Here is a 7428-nt window from a genome sequence, read left to right as displayed (position 1 = left end):
TCCAGCTTTCCCATAAATATGAGATGATTCAAAATACCATGGCTTGGATCAGGCACACCATAGTCCTCAAACTGACATCTTCACTCTGTAACACTTTAAAGAGGTCTTATGCAGGATTTGCCCACTGCAATATGTCATCTGATTCGACTGCTACTCCTGGTGTGAGGAGCACAGTGTTTCCGTAAAATAAATACTGGACTGTGAACCACCGGGTCCATAGTTTGAGCCCACCAGTCTCTCCCTGGGAAAAAGATGAGGCTTTCTGCTCCTGCAAATATTTAAGAAAACCTATACAGGGTCGCTATTAGTTGGAAACTATTCAATGGTACTTAACAACAACAACAACTCTTGGTCATTATTAGTTGGAACTTATTCAATGGCACTTAACAACAATAATAACTTGTGTAGGATAAGTACTAGACTGTTAAACACAAGATCATTGGTTCACCCCACCAACTGCTCCTGGGAAACCCTATACAGGGTTACTATGAGTTGGAATGCACTCAATGGCACTTATGCAACAACAATTCCTATGATAGTTGATTGCGGATCCAAACAAAATGAAGTCTTTGACAATTTCACTCTTTTCTCCATTTATCATGATGTGATTCATTGCTCCAGTAGTGAGGATTTTAATTTTCTTTACACTGAGGTGCAATCCACAATGAAGTCTATATCCTTTAATCTTCATCTGTAAGTACTTCAAGTCCTCTTTGCTTTCAGCAACCAAGGTTGTTTTATCTACATATTACATGTTGTTGAAGAGTTTTCCTCAATCCTAATGCCACATTATTCTTCATATAACCCATCTTTTCAGATTATTTTCTCAGCATAGAGATTGAATAAATATAGTGAAAGGATACAACCCTGGTACACACCATTCCTAACCCTGTACAGGTTTTCGGAGTCTGTAAATCTTTGAAGAAGCAAAAAACCTCATCTTTCTCTCATGGAGCAATTGGTGGGCTCAAACCATGGTTAGAAGTCCAGTGTTTATCATAAAGAGCCAGTGCACACACACACACACTTGATCCTTAATCCCACCTTAATCTTGCCTCACTAACAATTCAATCAAAAATGGAACCATAATCACAGGCATAGAGACAAAGATTTACAATGTCATTGTTTAGCGCCACTGAGTCAGCTCCAACTCATGGCAACCCTGTATAGAGTTTCCAAGGAGTCGCTGGTGGATTTAAACCACCAACGTGCAGTTCAAACCAAACTTGCAGCCCAGTGCTTATCCTATAGCACCACACCAGAATTTACAATATAGTACAGAAAGGAGAATATGGCTAGAAGGGCCATATTAAGTCATTAACTACATGGCAGCTGGTAAACATAAATCCAAATATATTAGTAATTACAATAGTATAAACTGACTAAATATGCCACTTTAAAGAGTGTAAGAGTAGATTTGTAAATTATATGCTTACAAAAACATATCCCTCATAGTAACCAGCATATGGTGACCACCAAAGGCCGATGACTGAGGAGGTTGTGATTAATATGACTATAAATGGAATTCACCAGTTTCCTGATGAAAGCTCTTCAGAAAAGGTACAATTTTACAATTATTGTTTCACAAAATAGACATGAAAAGTTATTTCCATGAGAACTTAATATAAATTAAAACTAAATATCAATACAGGGAGTAAGCATAAATTGTTGCAACAGGACCTTTGCTTATAGCTGAAGCTCCAACTGAAAGGGAAGGATTCTTCATATCAAAGCTCAAGCATGTCTCCTCAGTATACTGGGTTGATAGGGACAGGCAACTTAGACTTCAGCTATTAAAATTGTTGTTGTTGTTAAGTTGATTCTGATCCATAGCTACCCTGTATAGGGTTTCCGAGGAGCAGTTGGTGAGCTTGAACCACCGACATTGCAGTTCAAATGACTTTACAGTCTGGCACATTAACCACATCGCCATCAAAATTACGGGACTATAAATGCATGAAGTGGCTGGCTTACAAGATTTCATGAGGGTGCTTAGAGTCAGATGAGGAGGGTAAGATCGAATCCCCACTGAATAGTTTTCCTTTTGTCCAGATGGGTCTCATGATGATGGAGCTAGGATTTTATGATTCAATTGTAAGTAATTGTTGTCAGGACTAATGGCGATTGTTTGTCACAACTGTAAATGTAGAAAAGGTGTAACTAAAAGGGGGGAGCAGTTATAACATCTGTCATTTCAGGAACAGAGGACCCTAGGATCATCAAAAGGGAAGAACATGAGAAGAGTGAGGGATCCTAACCAGAACAGTGATGACAATAGTGATGGTGGCAGAGGTGATGGTATAGAGAGATAGAGCAGCAGAGGATTACAGGACCATGAACTGAGAAAGGCAGCGTGCCTGTGAACAAGAGGCTGTTTTGCAAAATGTGCCCTTGGACATCTAAACGAATATATATTTTCAATGAGGTATGCATACATTAAAAAAAACAAAAGGTAATAGAGGTAAATACTGTTAGCTGATGGTGCATGGAGGGGATTGTAATCATTGCAATGATTTGTTGAGTGTGAAATTGATGGTCTGCCCTGTAAACCTTCACTCAATTCACAGTAAGAGCTTTAAAAAAAAAAACTAAATATCAAAAGTTTTGTTTATAAAAAATTGCCCTTATTAACAGATACTATGACATCAAGAGAATCTTACACTAGGTTCAGACCTTTGACTTCATACATAGTGAGAATTATTTATTCCATGACAACCATTTATAGATTTTAAGTACTTCATCAAGCAATCAGACAAGTTTAAAATGTTTCTTTAGGTCAATGAAATATGGTCTAAGTTGCAGAAATGGGGCTTGAACAAAGGTCTATTTTGCCTTCCATCTGAGTTCAATTCCTGCTCCCATGCCCAAGTCAAGAATGCCATTTAGCATCAAGGCCTTGGATGTTAGTTACCATTGATTCCTAAGGACGAATGGCTTTGACGAGGATATGACATTTCTGACCATCCACTGAGGGTATAAAGACCAAGCTTGGCCTTCCAGGAAGGTTAGGAGTGTTCTGGGCCTCACTACTGAGAGGCCTGAAAGAAGACACAGAAAAGGCAGTGGGCCCATAGTAATTGCCTGGCAGGCATTCAGGGAGACATTCTTCTCCCTAGATTCTCATAACCAAGTGCTGCAGGCAACTGATCTTGCACCTGAAGACTGAAACTTTGTAAGGTTCAATGATTTGCCCAGTATTGCATGCACTGGGGGGGAAAAATCCAGATTAAAATGAGGCGTTTCTCACTCCCAGTCCTCTGCTTAGTCCACTTTGGCAGGCTGCTTTCCCTTCACCACTGTGATTCTTACTGAATAATTGAAGCCCAGGCTTTGTCCATATCAGCAATATTACTGTTTGATTTTGTAGTCTCAAAGGGACTGCTTCACACAGCTGATGCCTCTGCTGGTACTGAAATTGCTACAGAATGTGGGGATTTTTCTAGCTTCCTGTTGGAAAAACCACCAGGCATTGAATGGGGGAGGTAGAGGTTTTGTCTAGCTTTTTCTTTTTTTTTTTCTTTTAAAAAAAGGCAAGACTCAATGGTGATAGGCTAGAGAGGCAAGAAGGTTAGTAAAAAGCTTTTAGCATAAATGGTAAAAGTTCTTTAAAAAAGATTATAAATGGAATAACCTCAATCACTAAAGAAATTGAGGCAATGCAAAATAAGTTCCTGCTGGGAGAAAGATCATAGAGCTCTGGTAGCAAAGTGGATTAAGTGGTGGGCTGCCAACCATGAGATGAGTGGTTCAAACTTACCAGCCTCTCCAATGGAGAACCACGAAGCATCTGTTCCCATAGAGATTTATAGTATCAGAAACCCTAAGGAACAGTTCTGCTTATCAGGTTGCTCTGAATTAGAATGGACTTGACAGCAGTGGGTTGGATTTAGAGAAAGACGTGAGTTTTAATGCACATATCACACCAGGTAATATTGGCCGCCTACCTGAGCTACAAAAACAAGCTCCATAATTACTGAAATGAAATGAAGTGGATTTGCTCTGTAAACCTTCACTCAATTCACAATAAAAAGAGGTTTCCTAAAGTTTTAAATAGAGGCACAGAATATTCAGTGACTTACCCTTATAAAACACATAACACTTGAGTTCATCACAATTCCTCCATTGAAACAAAAGAGCATAAACAAAAGCCCCCTTCCTACTTGGTGGCAAAGAACTTGAGGGGATACAATCTGACTCTATAAAAAGGCACAAACACAGTAGAGACTCTCAAAGTTAATGCTGTAAGGACACACATTCATACCCTCCTTTCTTTTATTTTATTTCACCACTATGGATGAAGTACATAACTGCATACATACATTCTCCATCTAACATAACAAAGCCATTTTCCTTCATTGTTAAACATAACAAAGGAGTTTTTGTCATTGTTAAAAAAAGATAATGACTACATGGTGTTTCACCACCCATCTGTCAGTTTGTGCGTATGGTGGTTAGCATGTTGCTGTGATGCTATGGAATCTATGGAATCTATGCTACCAGTATTCCAAATACTAGGAGAGGTACCTACTCTCTACCATGGTAGACAGCTTTCAGTGGAGCTTCTAGACTAAGACAAGGAAGTAAGGCCTAGAAGTCAGCCGATGAAAGCCCTATGGATCACAATAGAATAATATTGCTAGAACATGACTCCTCTAGGTTGGAAGGTACTCAAATACACAGTGGCCACAATGATGAACTCCAGTTAAATTATTGTGAAGATAGCGCAAGATTAATAATGTTTCATTCTGTTAAACAAAGGTTAGCATGAGTCAGAGATGACTCAACACCAACATCACTTATTCAGTTTTTACTGTATTTCAGAGACTTTCTGAAATACTTCACATGCATCAACTGTTCATCTTCACAACAATCTATGTGTGTCCTGGACTAACAGCAGAAAAAAAAATTTTAGTAACTAGAAAAGCCAGAAATTAAACCCAGGTCTTTCTGACGCCAAAGCTGATATTCTTTTCACTGTATTTCACTGTATCCCTGAATATGGGGCAATTGATCGGGGCAAGCTTTCTATCTTCTGCCTCTTAAGTTGGATTTTAGCACAGCCTATGCAAATTCTGCTTGCTTATTTCCCAGCTCATGCTCATTGTCAAAGGCCTGGAAAAGAGAATAAATAGATGCATGATCTCCTCAAGTGGAATAGGGTCTTCATTTTGCACCCAAATCCATATACTTGAAACTGAAGCTGTTGGCTTTGAATTTGAGACTGAAAATAGTTTCTCAAGTGGATGGAGACTGAGTGGGCTGTAACATCAAGGAGACCCAAGTTCAATCCTGGCTGTAGCCCTTCTAAAAATGAGGGCTTTAGGCTAGCTATTGAACCTACCTGAAGCTGGGAGTCTTACTCTGTTAAACGGGTATCATAATGCCCACCTCAATAGGAGGTGATCAGGTGCTGATGCCTAAGAACATTTAACATATGAGAGCTATTACTATTACTCCAAAGAGAGTTTGCAAATGACACACACCTATTGAGAAATTACTAAAAGCCTAGATGGAGTCCTCTAATGGTCACTCAGAGTCACAGAGCCATCAGAACCAAGATGGGCCAGCCAGGAAAAAGGAGCTATTTTCAAAGGAATTAAGAATGTTGGTTTGAACTGCAAAGTTGGCGGTTCAAACTCACCAGCTACTCCTTGGAAATTCTATATACAGGGTCTCCATAGTCGATTCGACCAGCACTTAACAACAACAATAATTATTCAGGTCCAGGAGAACTCCAATTCACACCTACTGAACTACAACAAAGTTTCATCTTCATGGTACCCCTGAGACTTTTATAGGCAGGCTTCTGAAAATGAAACCTTTTAAAAAATTTTATATATATACTTAATTTATATGTTGCTGCTGTTGTGAAGTGTGGTTGAGTTGGTTCCGACTCATAGCAACCATATATATATAGGGTTTATGAGGCGCGGCTGGTGGATTTGAATCACTGACCTTGTGGATAGAAGTCCAGTGCTTATCCCACAGCACCACACTAGGAGTCTATTAATTTATATAGATATATTTATTTATAAATTATATATATACATATATATATGATATACATAAATAAAATAAAGAGGGAAAGAAAGAAATATGAAATCAGGGAGGGAGATATGTTCCAATTGCTACCAGCAAATGAACAACTACCTGAATTTATCACAAATCTCTCTTTAAGGAAAAAAGGTGAAGAGAGGAAATGAAAAGGGGCGGAGTGTTGGGGGAAGAAAGAGGGTAAAAGAAATCACTTTATTTCTAACATGATGCAGGAAGATATAAATACAATCAAAGGGGTTCATCTAATCCTTTTGTGAAGCATTGAGTCAGAGAACAAGACAAAAACAAATCTGTGATCTGGAACTACCGGAGCCCCCACTCAGGGGGGATTAATGAAGAGTACACGGCTGTGAAATTACGTGCCCTCTGAGTCAGGAAAATGGTCCTACTGGTGCATGACCTTGAAATGAGGGGACACAAACTTCACCTGATCCACAATTATGAAGCCCAGGGAGGAGGGGTTGGGGAGAAAGGAGAGGTCGTATAAACGAGGCTGTGCAAACATTCAGAACATGAAAACCCACAAATTACAGAGAAACCAAGGCTGGAAAGGGGACCTAAATGCAACACAAAGTCCTCAGAGGACTGTAAAGGACTCAGAGTTTGTGCGGGAGCATTAGGAAGCAAGCTTGTCCTCTTTATTTACACGAAGTAGATGTTTTGTGGCTGTTGTTACAGACTTAAGGGATGTTTGTCTCTGCTCAATTTTCCCTTTGCGGTGAAAAATTGTTGAGAGATGATTTCTAGTCTTAGCTGTTTTACATGACAGTATTATCAAGGATTCATCAAGAGGCCATCTGTCGAATTTATGAAAAAAATATGCAAAAACAAAACAGATGAAAAGGAAAGAGCAAGACAGACTGGTCCAGGGGAAGATAGATGTGGCAGCATGTGCCTCCGTGTGAAAATTACAGCATTTAAATACTGCGGAATAAATTACTGTGCCGAAAAATTAGTGATGCTCTTCTACTTCAGACGCTACTCTTACCATAAGAGCATAATGAAATATATCACATATCAAATCAGCCTTTCCTCCAACTATTATTATATTCTAATGAAAAATTAGGAGAGGAGAGACACATAAACCTCAAATGGGAGGGATGAAAATGAGCCAGAGTGGATTTGCTCTAGGACTGAGCCATGCAAAGCGTCTCCAAAATGCACAGTCCATATGGAAATAAGAGTGTTTCCCCCCTATTTATTAGAAAGTCAATAAAATAAATTACAAATTGTATGAAAACCTGAAATAATATATATTAAAATGACATCGAGGCTGGCCAAGCTTACATCCAAATTAGATGGGCTGTAAAAACGTTGTATTTCAGACAGGGAATGGGAAGGAACAGAGAAAAACAGGAGGAGACAAATCAC

The sequence above is a fragment of the Chrysochloris asiatica genome, unplaced genomic scaffold, assembly GCF_000296735.1.
Source record: "Chrysochloris asiatica unplaced genomic scaffold, ChrAsi1.0 scaffold00036, whole genome shotgun sequence".
NCBI lineage: Eukaryota > Metazoa > Chordata > Mammalia > Afrosoricida > Chrysochloridae > Chrysochloris > Chrysochloris asiatica.
The sequence above is the reverse complement of the archived record's forward strand: the minus strand, read 5'-3'. Positions refer to the sequence as shown.